The sequence below is a fragment of the Choloepus didactylus genome, chromosome 10 (assembly GCF_015220235.1).
Source record: "Choloepus didactylus isolate mChoDid1 chromosome 10, mChoDid1.pri, whole genome shotgun sequence".
Classification (NCBI taxonomy): domain Eukaryota; kingdom Metazoa; phylum Chordata; class Mammalia; order Pilosa; family Megalonychidae; genus Choloepus; species Choloepus didactylus.
This window is the reverse complement of record NC_051316.1, coordinates 86,656,554-86,671,660: the sequence shown is the minus strand read 5'-3', so window position 1 is coordinate 86,671,660 and position 15,107 is coordinate 86,656,554. Positions and strand designations below refer to the sequence as shown.

The window sequence follows — 15,107 nt, the reverse complement described above, 5'->3', positions numbered from 1 at the left end:
TAATCTATTTACTATCTTCTCAGAAAAAGACTGTTGACAATAGAAAGTACGGTTCTTTGAATAACTATATTTTATCAATGATTTTAGTAAATTAAACCAATTTAAGTAAATGAAAATTCTTAAAGTGAATGTGCTTTTATAGCTTTTGTTTTAAAACGTGTATATATGTATGTGTCTACACACACACACATATGCATGCCCAAAATGAGAACCAGTCAAATCATTTTTTTAAAACCGTGCAATCTTTAATATATACTTTTGATAACAACTCTACCTGATTTCTTATTCCTCTTTATTTTTCAGGATAATGATAAAACTACCAAAAAGAATCCATACATTCTGGAAGTACTACAGGTATGGTAATAATTAAGAAAATAACTTCTGAGTAGCAAAATCCTTACTGATTATACCATTATAAGTGCTTAGAGGAAAAAAAGAGTAGAAATGCTCCAACTAGGCTGAAAATTTTATTCAATATGCATTGTAAGCTTAACTAATGTATATAATTTTCTATAGAAAGGTGTGTAAATTAGACTAAGTGGTCAGCTTTCCAATTTTAATGACATAGTCATGGTAATCAAGTGTCTGACTAAAAATACCGAATATCTACACAGTGTTTTCTGGGATGAACAACACTGATCAAAAAGGAAGCTATCTAAAAAAATAAAAGTAGCCTCAGAAGGGAAAGGAGTTCATGTTAATACCAAATGACAGCCACAAACGTGTAGGTGACAAAGATTCTTAAGAATGGCATATACAAATGTCTATTTTTATAAACATATTTATACACAGAGATCTGCTGCACAATACACCCTTAAATATTCATTTCCTTACTTCTATCACAAGCTTTTTGGTGTGTATATATAGTTTAAGTTGGATTATTGTAGAGATAAGCAAGCAGTTATTTATACATTAGTTATGGATAGTTCTTGATTACCACAGTGTCTTCAGAATAATACGGTTGAAAAATCGCAATCACTGAGTTGTCATACACTGGCAGAATGCCACTCTACCATGTGACCTTTTCTTGTATTGCAGCTATTTAGTCATAAAAGAAAGAATTACTTGGTTTTTGAACAATCATCAGATTGCTTTGTACATGAAGATGATGACTGATATAGAATATCAGTAGTGAGAGATGTGAAACTTTTATTAGACAATAGTATCATGATTAAAAAAATCACACCCAATGAGCTCTTTTATTCAACATTCCCATGCATAATCTCATTTTACTATTTTCTATATATTTATACATATGGTTAAAAGAAGCAAAGAATATTTTTCAGTTCAAAATAGGTGTCAATATAAAGCATACATCTTTAATTCTAAATATATTACAAATAACTATCCATTGTTAATGAATTCTTTAAATCCTATTTTTTTCTCTTTATTGGCTTCTACTTCTTTCTACCATTCCTTAATTGTTGCGCACGTTTTTCTCTTTATCTAATAGAATACCATAATATCCACATTTATATATCTATTTTACGAAAAATTTAGATGGAATGGAGTAACTTCTAAAGCAAGAGGCTTACTATTATAACTGAAACTTTGGTCTAAAATGTTTTAAATGAATGACTAGTCTGATGTGGAACTCATCTAAGACAAAAATATAACAAACTATTAGTATACAATTGTATTATTGGTTGCCCTGGTGATCTCACATTACTGGCATTTAGATGGCTGGCAACCCAAAGGGCTTCCTCAAGTCTCACAGCTGAAAACATACAAAGTGTACATCTGTTTTAGCAATACGTTACACTGTTTGCCAACTTTTGCCCAACTAGTTTTCCCCTCTATTGTATTTTGTATAATAAACCATACAGGAATAACAAAGTGTTATTATTCATAAAAATCCAAGATGAATCAACACAGTTTGCCACACCAGATGAACTGAGAGTTTATATTGTGCATTTCGACCCATATTGAATTTTATCAGGTGCTAATTATTGTTTTACGAGAACAACGGCTTAGTGCATCTGTTGTTTAATTCCCACTTCCCTATTCTCAAATGTGAACATCAAAGAAAATAAAACACTCAATCTTAAACAGCCCCTGACAGCAGACCAAGACTCAAGTGCTCAATAGACAAGGCCCTTGCCACCAGTTCTCATATTTCCACAACAATGAACAAACACAAAAACAGCACTAAGCGGCCTTTCCTCCTCCTCAGCTCCCCTTGGCCAGTTGTCTGCCTTGTACTAGAGAGAGCCCTTGAACGCAGCCCTGCTGGGAACACAGCACAGGAGAAAGGATTAGCCTTACTAACATGCTAGCATTTGCAAAAGAGAAGAAAAAAAAAAAACCCAGTACTGTATTTGGTATATGAATAACCAAAATGTATGAGCTGACAAGAGACCAGGACAGGCCTGTGGCTCCCCGGGAGAAAATGTAGCTGTGATGAGTGACAGGACTTTCAGGAAATATGTTCACAATCACAGACAGTGAAGGCCATGACCTAGATCGTTTAAGAGCTTGTCTTGTCAAATTATCAAAAGCTTCTTCCTCTCTGAATAAAGAGTGACATAAGTGAGTGTCAGAAAGCTGCAGGCTGACAAGCCAAGCATACAATAACAGAATGCACGTCACATACATGCTGAACACCGCCACTGCTAGCGGCAAATCTTAATGAGAGCGCGGCCAGCCCAGGAGACTTGGGTCCCTGCTGGCACAGCTACTCATCTCACAAAAATCCTTCAGCTCCAAGTCAGTTAGGCTCTGACACGACAACTACAATTACGAAACACAACTTTTTAACAGAATCCTCTGGTGCTTTGTCAAAGCCTCTGCTGTTAGGAGCTGGCCCCCTCAAGTCACTGCAGCAAAACAAAAGATTTAAAAAAACAAGCAATATTCATTGATGTTGAATAACATAAATAAAAGGGAATAAGGAGAAAAATTTAGTTTAAAATTTGGTGAATGAAAAGGTATGAGAAGAAAAGCATTCCAGTCTTTGGGCTCAACCATCGTCTTAACTTTCCCCTTTGTATGGGGAACATTAATATAATTTTAGGTACCTTCATTAAAGAGACTGCCCCTACTCTGGGGCATCATCAGCAGGAACTTCATATAATTACAGCTATCAAGTCATCTGATTGTCCAGATACCCTGATAATCACTGTATATCGGCATATATATACTATTCCTCAGAATCACAAAATATTTATGTTTACTATTTATTCATATACTCTGAATGTCTGTGTAACAGAATTTCTCTTTGAGGAAGATTATGAAGAGAACACCCAGGGCATTTACTTTCATTCCAAAGTCCAAATAAACACTGCTCTAAAGTCTAAAATCATAGAAATACAATTAAAATTCAAGATAAGTTTCATTTCAATAGTGTTTGTTATGTCTACTGTGTATAAAAATTTGTCATTCATGAAAAACTGGAGCAGTAAACATCAACAGACATATGTGGTAGCATATTCAGAATCCATATAAATTTTACTTCACCAATCAGTAGTATGGAATGTAATGTACTGGTCTCTATCTCCAAATTGCTTCCAAAAGAAACCAGACTTCATAAATCATCTTACTATCCAAGGTAAATTTTAATCAGTCTTACTCTTAATCCTCTGTAAGAGGGGAAACTGACAAGTTTAATTTTTTGTTCAAAGATCTTTCTCTTTGATTGTCTTCTTAACTTAAGTACAGTTATAAGGACACAAAGTTTTAAGCAATAGGCACATTTCACTTTTATTTGAAAATATAATAGTTCTTATTTTATAGAAAACAGTATCAGAATAAGTAACCAAAAAATAAAAACAAATCACACACATATTATACTGGGCTACCTTAAGCAACAACATTTCCTTCTCTTTTTTAAAATTTTCACATGGGGATCACAAAACTTTCTGGAGGCATCTTGATTACGATGTTAGACTACTAACCTAAATTAGTTTTACAAATAATTGCCAACATTTGTGGGGTACCCGGTTGTTAGCTAAAGGTAATGTAATGTGAGATCCAGTAAACGAAGCATGATAATGCAACAGCTAAACTCAGAGACTCTGAAGCCAAACAGGCTGGATAGAAATACTGGCTCTGCCACCTACTATCCTCAGTTTCCTCATCGATAAAACAGGGATTATAATAGTACATCTTCAAAAGGGGATTATGAGGGTTAAAAAGTTGTTAAGTGTAAAGTCTTTAGAAATATGCCTGATACACAGCAAGCACTCAAATGTATTAATTATTGCTATGCTGATGACAATTTTGGTCTCTCTGGACTTCTGATACAGAAATTGATCATGAGGAAATTGGCATCAGTAAGGCAGATGAAATAAATCAATCTATTGCACTATGATTGACTCTTATGAGGTAAGTGGGTAAACAAATCCTACACAGCAATAAAAATGAACTATTGATGCACATGACAACTAAGATGAATCTCAAGGATATTATGTGAGTGAAAGAAGCTGGCCTCAAAAGGTTATTGGTGTATGATTCCATTTATAAGACATTCTCAAAAATAATGAAGAACTGATCAATGGTTGCCAGACATAAGTTTCAGATTGGGGAGGGTGTGACTCTATGCAGAGACAGATAGCATGAGAGAGTTTTTTGGGGGATGACAGAACTGTTTTGTATCCCCATTGTGGTGGTTGTTACATGAGTCTATACATGTGTTAAAATCCACAGGATGTACCCCAAAAGAAAAAAAAGTCAAATTTACTATTTAAAAAAAAGAGAAAGAATATAGGCTTACATTGGTTAATGATTACGCATTCCTAAAATGTTTATAAACAGCAATAGAATATCACAGGTTATCAAGGTAAAATTAACAAACATAAAAAGTAAAGAATCAAAATGAATGCATTTTCATTATAACAACTGGATCAAGAGAAATAAAAAATAAGTCATCTATAATTCAAGAAAACTACAGCAAAACATTTTTGAATGTTTCTTTACTAACTTTTTTTCTATGCAAATCTATATACATATATAAAAATTGGGTTATACTTCGTACACTATTTTGTAATTTATGCATTTCATTTAATGTACTGTAACTTCTATTTCAATATTCATTTCTATAACATTTTTGAAATGGCTGAACAGTATTTCATTATTTGGATATGTTGTAAGTTCCTTAAGTCACCCCCATCATCAAATATTTGGGTTGCTTCCTGTTTTCATTATTATAAACAACTCTGCCAGGAACAATCTTTTCTTCTTTTCCTTCTTTTAATAAAATTGTATTGTAGTTACATAGATATATAACACTATTTTCCATTTTAACCATTGTTAAGTGTACAGTTCAGTGACATTAATTACTTTTACATCATGGTGCTACCATCACCACCCAGCATCCATTACCAAAAATTTTCTTCACCCCCAAAAAAGAAAGATTTTATCCATTAAAAATTAACTCCCCATTCCTCCCTCCCACCCAGCAACCTCTGAACTACTTTCTGCTTTATGAATTTGCTTATTCTAGATATTTCATAAAAATGGAATCATACAATATTTGTCTTTTTGTGTTTGGCTTATTCCACTTGGCATGTTTTCAAGGTTCATCCATATGGTAGCATTTATCAGAACCTCATTCCTTTTTATGGCTGAAAAACAATACATTGTATGGATATACCTCATTTTATCAATTCATTTGCTGACTGATACCTGGATTGCTTCCACCTTTGACTACTGTGAATAATGCTATTATGAACATTGGTGTATAAATATCTGTTTGAGTCCTTGTTTTAAATTCTTTGGGGAATATATCTAGAAGTGGAATTGCTGGGTAATATGGTAATTCTATGTTCAAAGTTTTTGAGGAAAAAAGTGTTTTCCAAAGTGGCTACATCATTTTACATTCCCACCAACAAGTTCCTACCAGCAATGTAGTTTCCAACTTCTCCATATCCTAGCCTACACTTATTTTCTGTTTTTTAAATGATAGCCATCCTATTGGTGTGAAATGATACTTCATTGTGATTCAGATTCACATTTCCCTAATAACCAATGATGTTGAACATCTTTTCATGTGCTTATTTCCCATTTAAATATCTTCTTTCCATGAAAGTGCACTGGATTTTGTCAAATGCCTGTTCAAGTCCTTTGCCCCTCTCCCCCCTCCTTTTTGTCTTTTATTGTTGAGTTTAGGATTTCTTTATAAATTTGTGATATTAAACCCTTATAACATTTATGATTTGCAACTATTTTCTCCCATTTTGTAGGTTGTCTTTTCATTTTCTTGGTGACATTCTTTGATGCACAGAAGTTTCTAATTTTGATAAAGTAAAATATATCTATCTTTCCTTTTGTTGTTCATGCTTTTGGTGTCATTTAATTAAGAACTCACTGCCAAATTCAAGATCATGTAGATTTTTCCCTATGTTCTCTTTTAAGAGTTTTATGGTTTTAGCGCTTATATTTATATTTTTCATCTTTTTTGAATTAATTTTTGTATATGGTGTGAGGTAGGGATCCAATTTCATTCTTTGCATGTGGAAATCCAGTTCCTCCAGTACCATTTGTTGAAGAGACTGTTCTTTCTTCATTGAATGGACTTGACACACTTACTGAAAAATCAGTTCTCCATAGATGTATGGGTTTATTTCTGAACTCTCTATTCTATTCCATTGGTCTATCTATATGTATAGTACCACACTGGGTTGATTATTGTGGCTTTGTAGTGAATTTTGAAATTGAGAAGTGTGAGTCCTCAACATTGCTCTTTTTCAAGATTGCTTTATTTGGAGCCCCTTGCAATTCCATATAAATTTCAGGATTGGCTTTTCCATTTCTGCAAAAAAAGGCTGCTAGAATTTTGATAGGGATTGTATTGTAAGCCATTTTGGGTAGTACTGATATCTTAATATTAGGTTTCCTATCCATGAACACAGAATGTCTCAGGTGCTCCTGAGAGATGAACTTAATATGGTGTCCAAGGACTTTTCTCCAGTGCCTGACCTCTCCAAAGCTTTCATCTCCCACCCTCCTGTCTCCATCAGGTTGGCCCTCCCTTTGTCACACCCCCATTCTACAGATCACAACTACCCCCCCAACACACACACACACTGGCATGGAGACTGAGACCTCTTCTTGGTGCCTGAGAAGCATCATCCCTCTCTGTCAATACTGCTGCTTTGTTATCAATAAAAGGGTGACATTTGACTTGAAACAATATTTTTCTTTCAGCAATGTTTTACAGTTTTTAGCATACTAGTCTTTCATTTCCTTTGTTAAATTTATTCCTAAATATTTTCTTTTTAGATGCTATTGTAAACGGAACTGTTTTGTTAATTTCCTTTTCAAATTGTTCATTTCTGGTGTATAGAAACAATTGATTTTTGTGTGTTGATCCTGCATCATGAAACTTTGCTGAATTCATTTATTAGTAGTGTTTTCGTGGATTCTTTGCAGTTTTCACCTGCAAAAAGGGATAGTTTTACTTCTTCCTTTCCAATTTGGATGCCTTTTATTTCTTTTTCTTGCCTACTGCTCTGGCTAGAACTTTCTGTACAGTGTTGAATAGCAGTGGTGAAAGGAGGCATTCTTGCCTTGTTTCTGAAAACTCAATCTTTCATTACTGAGCATGACGTTCAGCTGTGAATTTTTCATAAATGTCTTATATTATGTTGAGGAAGTTCCCTTCTATTTCTAGTTTTCTGAGTGTTTATCATGAAAGTGTATTGGATTTTGTCAAATGTCATTTTGCCTCAAGTGAGATGACTGTGTGAATTTTTTTCCTTTGTTCTATCAATGTGGCTTGTAACGTTGATTTTCTTATGTTGAACCATCCTTGCATTCCTAGGATAAATGCCACTTGGTCATGCTGTATAATTCTTTTAATATGCTGTTGGATTCAGTTTGCTAGTATTTTTGCATTTATGTTTATAAGGGAAACAGGGTCTATAATTTTCTTTTCTGGTAGTATCTTTATTTGGCTTTGGTATCAGGGTAATGATGGCCTCTCAGTATAAGTTAGGTGAGATTAACACTCTTCTAGCTATATCTTTGCAAACATCCATCACTGAGCTCTAGAAAGGCAGCACACCTTCCCTAACATTGGGTATTATTATTGAAGCATCTTCTTCATATTCCATATTGCTTCATATTCATGTGTAAGAGCTCTTCATATATTACAGGTAATAATCCTATCATTTATGTTGCAAAAATCTTTCTCACATTGTGGTTTGCCATTTACTTTCGTTAATGGTTGTTCTGATGAACAGGCATTTTTATGTAATTGCATCTATTTTTCTTTCCTTATGGCTTCTGACATTGGAGTCTTTGTTTTCTAATAAGAGAGTTTAAACCAATACACTTATTGTGATAACTGATGTACTGTGTCTTATTTCTGTCCTCATACTTTATGCCTTTTGGTTTTTGTACTTTTTTGCTGTTCCCATTTTTTCCTATCATTTGTTACATTACTTAAGTTTCCTTTGGCTTATTTAAAGCTCGTAATCTTAAAGTTATATGGCCTAGTTTTTTCTTTTTGTAATTAAAACAAGCAAATAAACAACCTTCCTTACTGGTCACACCTTTGGAGGATCTAAGAGATACAACTCATTTTGAAAACTGGAAGATGAAGGGGGGAGGAGAAATAAAGCATTTATGCTGCCTCTCCTTTATGAACTGTGCCTCAGAATAACTACACAATTAATTTGGGGATGTTTGTCTTTATTGAAATGTTTCAGCTAATAAATGGGGGAAAAAAAATCTGGTTGGAACCTGGGTTGATTTACAATCCACAAATGGGTCACAACTCAAAGACACTCTGGCACATGCACATGAATAAGATTATTCATAGCAGCACTGATTGTAATAGCAAAAATTTAAGAAAAACTGTCAATCAGAGAGAAAAGATAAATTGCATTATAGACATGCAAAGAAATACTAAACAGAGATTAAAATACATGAGAGTCTTTACTCCATTAAAAGACCATTTCTGTTGTCCTAGATTCTTACAAATATATCAAGATTTGTAGAAGCAACCTAAACCAGGGAAAGTAGTCATAGGTAAAGAAGATAATGGGTAGGTGAGAGAGAGGATTTACTACTGAGACCCTGCAGCTTATTTCATGATTGATTCCTGTGTAAATGATCACACGCTAAGGAAAAAGTAAAAGTTTAGAACAATACTTGATAAGGTAATAAACTAAAAAACTGAGTCTTGTCTTGCTATGTATCTGAAACTTCCCCTCTATAATGATTAGTGTTCTTAGGTTATACTGTTCCTTTAAAATCTGTGATTACAGAGAGAATTATTTTAACATTGTATAACTAAAAGGTAGATTAGCTCATAATATTTTATTACATAATTTACTTAAATTTATATTGTTTGTTTTTATTGAGAGACTAATTCTACAGACATCTGTAAATTTTCAAGAGGAAATGTGTGTACCTTTTAGATGGAATATCTAATTAATTAGCATTTATTTGAAGAAAATAGAATACTGTCTTTTTTAAGACAAATGAACTAACTGCATCTTGGGTTCAAGTAGATGAGACTATATACAGACTTGATCAGTAAACTGGCAAAGATCGGAGGCCACAGCTAAGTCTTTGAATAATTTTAGAGTCTGAAAATCTTCCCCAGTTGCTGTACTTTGCATTACTACTTTTACAGTTTGAGAGAGCTAATCAGAACCCAATCAGAAAAGAGTCTAGGATCTACAAAGTAGAGGAATTAACTTAAGTTTGTAATGCTTAGTAAAGTGTTTAGCCTTTCAGATGTTGTTAATGTGTATCAGACTTCTTTAATTTCATTCTCCAAATTCTCAAAAAAATCCCAGAATTAGTTCATATTATTGGTCAAATTCAAGTCCTCCTCCAAGGATTTTTATATCTCAATTAAAATTTTTTTAAAAAGATGTGGGAGTACAATGATTTTGAAATTTAACAAAATGCCCAGTGGACTGCAACTCTATAAGACTCGTGTTTTCCCAATATGACTGCAATAAGCGCCATAAGATTCTCAATGAAAAACCAATGTTTATTTATCCTTTAATTTTGAGAGGGGCCAATTTTGTAAAGGGAGACTATAAGTGGATATTCTTCCTCTTCTTTGGTAGAAGCTAAGGGTCTGGAGAAAGGGAATGGTTCTATCCTCTACAAACTTACTCTTACAGCTTCTATAAAGAAAATATAAACCTGCTATCAATCTGCTATGCCTAGTGAAAGTGATTAATACCAGGCAATGAGGCATACATTATAGAGAGAGTTGGAGAGATTGGGGGAATTCTGCAGGTTAGAGATGACTAGAAAGGTTACCATTTAGCAGAATTTCAAATTAAGGATTGGTTTTTCCCTTAAGATTTAACTATGCTAAATTACACATATCTTCAGTTAAAATGTAGACCTTTTTACCTGGTTAGATTATTTACATAAGGTTACGTATATTTTTAGCCTAGCAAAAGTTTCAGATATTCATTTATTTGGTGGTTTTGGAACAGTAACAACGAATTATTGATTCCTGATTCTGGGATTTACTCCTTAAGCAATAAACACATATGCAATTTTCACTAACATTACCATGAGTTTTGCATATATATACCCGTCAAGAGGAAAGGAGACTTCCAAGCATAGAAATCTTAACTTCCTTGGGGGTATTCTGGTCTCTTACGTAAAAAAGCATTTTTATGAGCCTATTCAACAACTCTTTTCACTATGTAGATCAATCAAGCCCAGCTATGATTCTTTGCCCCCAACATTATGTTTAAATAGCATTAAAATGTTGTGAAAAGTGGGGAAACAGAGTATCCCTAACCTAAATCTGATTTTCCTTTCTTTATTCTCAAAGGTGGGTGCAATGCCCAGCTGTCAGTAGAAATACACATCTATATGAAGTACCACAATCAATTACAATGATATAATTCTGATATTTTAGTTTTTTCAGAAATGATTTTTTATTTTCAAATTATTTCTTTCCTTAATATCCAAATTATTTTGTGGTACCTTATAAAGGGAAAACCTTTTAAAGTTTTTTTTTGTTGTTGGGGGGGGCACATTTACTGCATTTTATTTTTTACTCAGCTATTCTTAGCCATTTTCATTTTCATTAAGTAAATCTGAATATAAGTCAGTGATCTGTATTGACTTCAATCAGTTAAGGAGGAAAATTAGCTTTTCCATGATTATTTAAATGGTAAAAGGTTATCAGAACCTAAACTTTCATTTTTTCTTTTCTCAAATTTGTCTTTTTAAGCCACCAAAGGAGATGATATAGTATATTTCATCACAAAGTCATAGATGAGATTTTCCATATGAAAGTTGGTAGTTGACAGGCTCATGACCTGTGCCAAGATGACAGCCCCACATACTGGAGGTACAGGACTGAATAGAGAATTTAAGAAAAAAATTGCTGAAGAAAGGGAGAAAATTTAGGGGGTTTGGGTTTCAATTATATCTGACACTGATTAACCCAGTCATTATGTTTCCATGAAAAAGGGTGACAATTTCAACCATTAATAAAGATTATTGAGACTGGGATGGTCTCTTATGGGCAGTACAACTCTATGGTATCTCAGAATTGGTTCTGTAACTGGAAATCAGCATTCTGTGCTGTGTTCTCGATCCTCAGAGGTGAAAACCTAAACCACCATTTATTTTTATTTGGAAAATATTTGTCTTCATCTATTTTATAATAAATAGTTTGATATTTTAAATATCATGAATTCTCTATTAAAGTTACTTATTAGATCTTAATATATGCAGGTTTAGGACAGAAACTTGAGAGATCTTGTGAGCAGGAGTTAAAATGACAATTCCTAGAATGTCAGTAAGCTTTCTCCATGTACATTCATGAAGTATAGCATCATTTTAGCTGTGAGACCTTGGGCAGCTCACTTTACCTTGCAATGTCTCAGTTTTCTCATTTGTAAAATGGTAGTAATGAGTAGTACCCACCTCATATAGTGAGGATTAAATAAATGATTTTGACTCAATTATAGATACTTATTGAACACCTACTGTATGCCAGATACTATAAAGCAGTACATAAAGCAAACTATGTCACCTTGCTCCCCCATTAGGTAATGCACTTAGCACATGCTTAAAATATAGTAAGTACTCAAGAAAGTATAGCTGTCATTATCTTGGAAATGTCAGCTGTATGTCACAGAATGAGATTATGTTTGAAAGTTAAATGTATACACACACATTAAAATTCTCTGCATATTTAAAAATTGTTGGCAAGAGGAGAACATGAATCTATGGCAGATTCAGAATTGGATTCTTCCTACACTCCAGATTCTTGTCTTTTGGAATGTATCAGTAATGCAGGTTACCTTTAGAAGTGCTTGAGCCATCTTTTCATCCCTAACATTGTAAAAAACTGGGATTTCAACCAAATACTTTTTTTTTTTTAATTTTGAAATAAATTCAAAGTTATAGGAACAGTTGCAAAAACAATACTAACCCCACACAGAATTCCATCATACCCTGACCCCCCTCCACCGATAGCTCAATCCATCAACTTTAACATGCTGTCACATCGCTATTTCTTTCCCTATCTATTATCCATCATCTATTGCTCTGTCTTCTGAACATATGAGTTAGCTGCACACATCCTTGAACATACACTATAATTCACATATACACTTCCCATGAACAAGAACATTCTTCTGTGCAATCCCGTTAAGCGCAGCTAAGAAGTACAAGAGATTCAACAATGATACGAAGCTTACATTCTATATTTCCTTTTCCTTATGTCTCAACCGTGTCCCTTTGAGCCACCTATCCTCTATCCTCCAATCCCATCCAAGTTCATCCTTGGCATTCAATTGTCATCTATTTAGACTGTCTTTTTTTTTTTTTTTTCAATTGTGGAAACATACATACAGCCTAAATCTTCCCATTCCACCCCCTCCCTAGCATTCCATTAGTGGGATTAATCCCATTTAGAATGTTGTAATGCTCTTTCCCACCATCCATTACTAGAAATTTCCCTTCACCTCAAACCGCAACCCTACACTCATTTCTTAACTCCCCTTTGCCCCTTCCCCCATTTCTCTTAACCCAAACTCTACTTTTCATCTCTATGGTTATATTCTCTGATAATTTCTTTGTGTTTACTGTGGGGCTTAAAATTAACCTCTTAAATCCATATCAGTCTTGTTTTTCTTTGATACCACCTTCACTTCAATAGGACACATAAACTATGTTCCTATACTCCTCCATTCCCCCACCTTTATATAGTTGTCTAAAATTACATATTTTACATTGAATTCAAAACCACTGATTTGTCATTAGAGTTTGTGTATTTTATATCATGTAGGAAGTAAACAGTGGAGTTACAGTTAAAAAATTATTGACTTCTATTTGTATTCCATTGTGGTTGGAGAATGTGCTTTGAGTATATTCAATTTTTTTTTTTTTTTAAATTTCTTGAGGCTTGTTTTATATCCCAGCTTATGGTCCCTTCTGGAGAAAGATCCGTGATCACCGGAGAAAAATGAGTGTCCTGGTGATTTGGGATGTAAGGTACTATATATGTCTGTTAAAATTCTCTGTATCTCTTTCTCCTTTCTTTGTGTCTCTGTTGGTAGGGCTCCCTTTAGTATCTGAAGTAGGGCAGGTCTTTTATTGGCAAAGTCTCTCAGCATTTGTTTGTCTGTGAAAAATTTAAGCTCTCTCTCAAATTTGAAGGAGAGTTTTGCTGGATAAAGTATTCTTGGTTGGAAATTTTTCTCTCTCAGAATTTTAAATATGTCATGCCACTGCCTTCTTGCCTCCATGGTAGCTGCTGAGTAGTCACAACTTAGTCTTATGTTGTTTCCTTTGTATGTGGTGAATTGCTTTTCTCTTGCTGCTTTCAGAACTTGCTCCTTCTCTTCAGTATTTGACGGTCTGATCAGAATATGTCTCGGAGTGGGTTTATTTGGATTTATTCTATTTGGAGTTCGCTGGGCATTTATGCTTTGTGTATATATATTGTGTAGAAGGTTGGGGAAGTTTTCCCCAACAATTTCTTTGAATACTCTTTCTAGACCTTTACCCTTCTCTTCCCCTTCTGGGACACCAATGAGTCTTAAGTTTGGACATTTCATTTTATCTATTGTTTCCCTGAGATCTTTTTCGATTTTTTCAATTTTTTCCCCATTCTTTCTTTTGTTCTTTCATTTTCTGTTCTGTGGACTTCTAGGACACTGAGACGTTGTTCAGCTTCCTCTAGTCTTATATTGTGAATATCCAGAGTCTTTTAAATTTGGCCAACAGTTTCTTTTATTTCCATAAGATCTTCTATTTTTTTAATTTACTCTTGCAATGTCTTCTTTATGCTCTTCTAGGGTCGTTATGTCGCTTATATCCTGGGCCATGGTCTTCTTGATGTCCTTTAAATCCTTTGCCATGTTTTCGTTCCTCGATTGTAGTTCTTTGATTAATTGTGCAAGGTACTGTGTCTCTTCTGATATCTTGATTTGTGTGTTTGGAGTTGGATTCTCCATATCGTCTGGTTTTATCATATGCATTAAGATTTTCTGTTGTTTTTGGCCTCTTGGCATTTGCTTTGCTTGATAGGGTTCTTTCAAGTTGTAAAAAAAAATACCTATCTAATTTTTCAGAAACAAGTTTGGTGGCATACACTTTCTCTAACTACCCAGCAGATGGAGTCTGTGAGTCACCTATACCCCTCAAGCCAGTTCTCCACCTTGTCCCCAAGGTGTGTGGGGAAATGATTCTTGTGGGGTTCAGTAGGAGAACGCAGTTTGGGTGTGTTGCTGGAGCCGTCTGCCTTGAATGTGGGGCGTGTATACGGGTGGCCAGGGAGGAAGGACATCTTTAATCTTCAAATCCCCCAGGTTCCCGGAGATTCAAGGCCGCCGCAAGAGTCTAAGCCTTCATTTCATTTCAGCCCCAGACCCTCTCTCTCGGTGTCCCACAAACCACCGGACTTGGTGTAGTGTCCCTGGGTTCTCCGAGCGGGTCCCCCCGCTGCGATCCTCCAGGACCTCTGCTGAGGGAATGCCGTGCTACGTCACCAGTGTGCGCCGTCCCTCAAGGGAAGCCCCGGGTCGCCGGGCCGCTTTCTTTTTTTTTTTCTTTTTTTCCTTTTTTAAATGCAATTTTATTGAGATATAATCACATAACATACAATCGTTCAAAGTGTATAATCAGTTGTTCACAGTATCATCATATACTTGTGCTTTCATCAC

General features: G+C 34.6%; 1 protein-coding gene across 6 annotated transcripts in view; it reads right to left on the bottom strand.

Moving 5' to 3' along the window:
• Positions 1-15,107, bottom strand: part of ZCCHC7 (zinc finger CCHC-type containing 7) — a 284,890-nt gene that overhangs the window by 46,967 nt on the left and 222,816 nt on the right. The gene's annotated exons all lie outside the window — the stretch shown is intronic.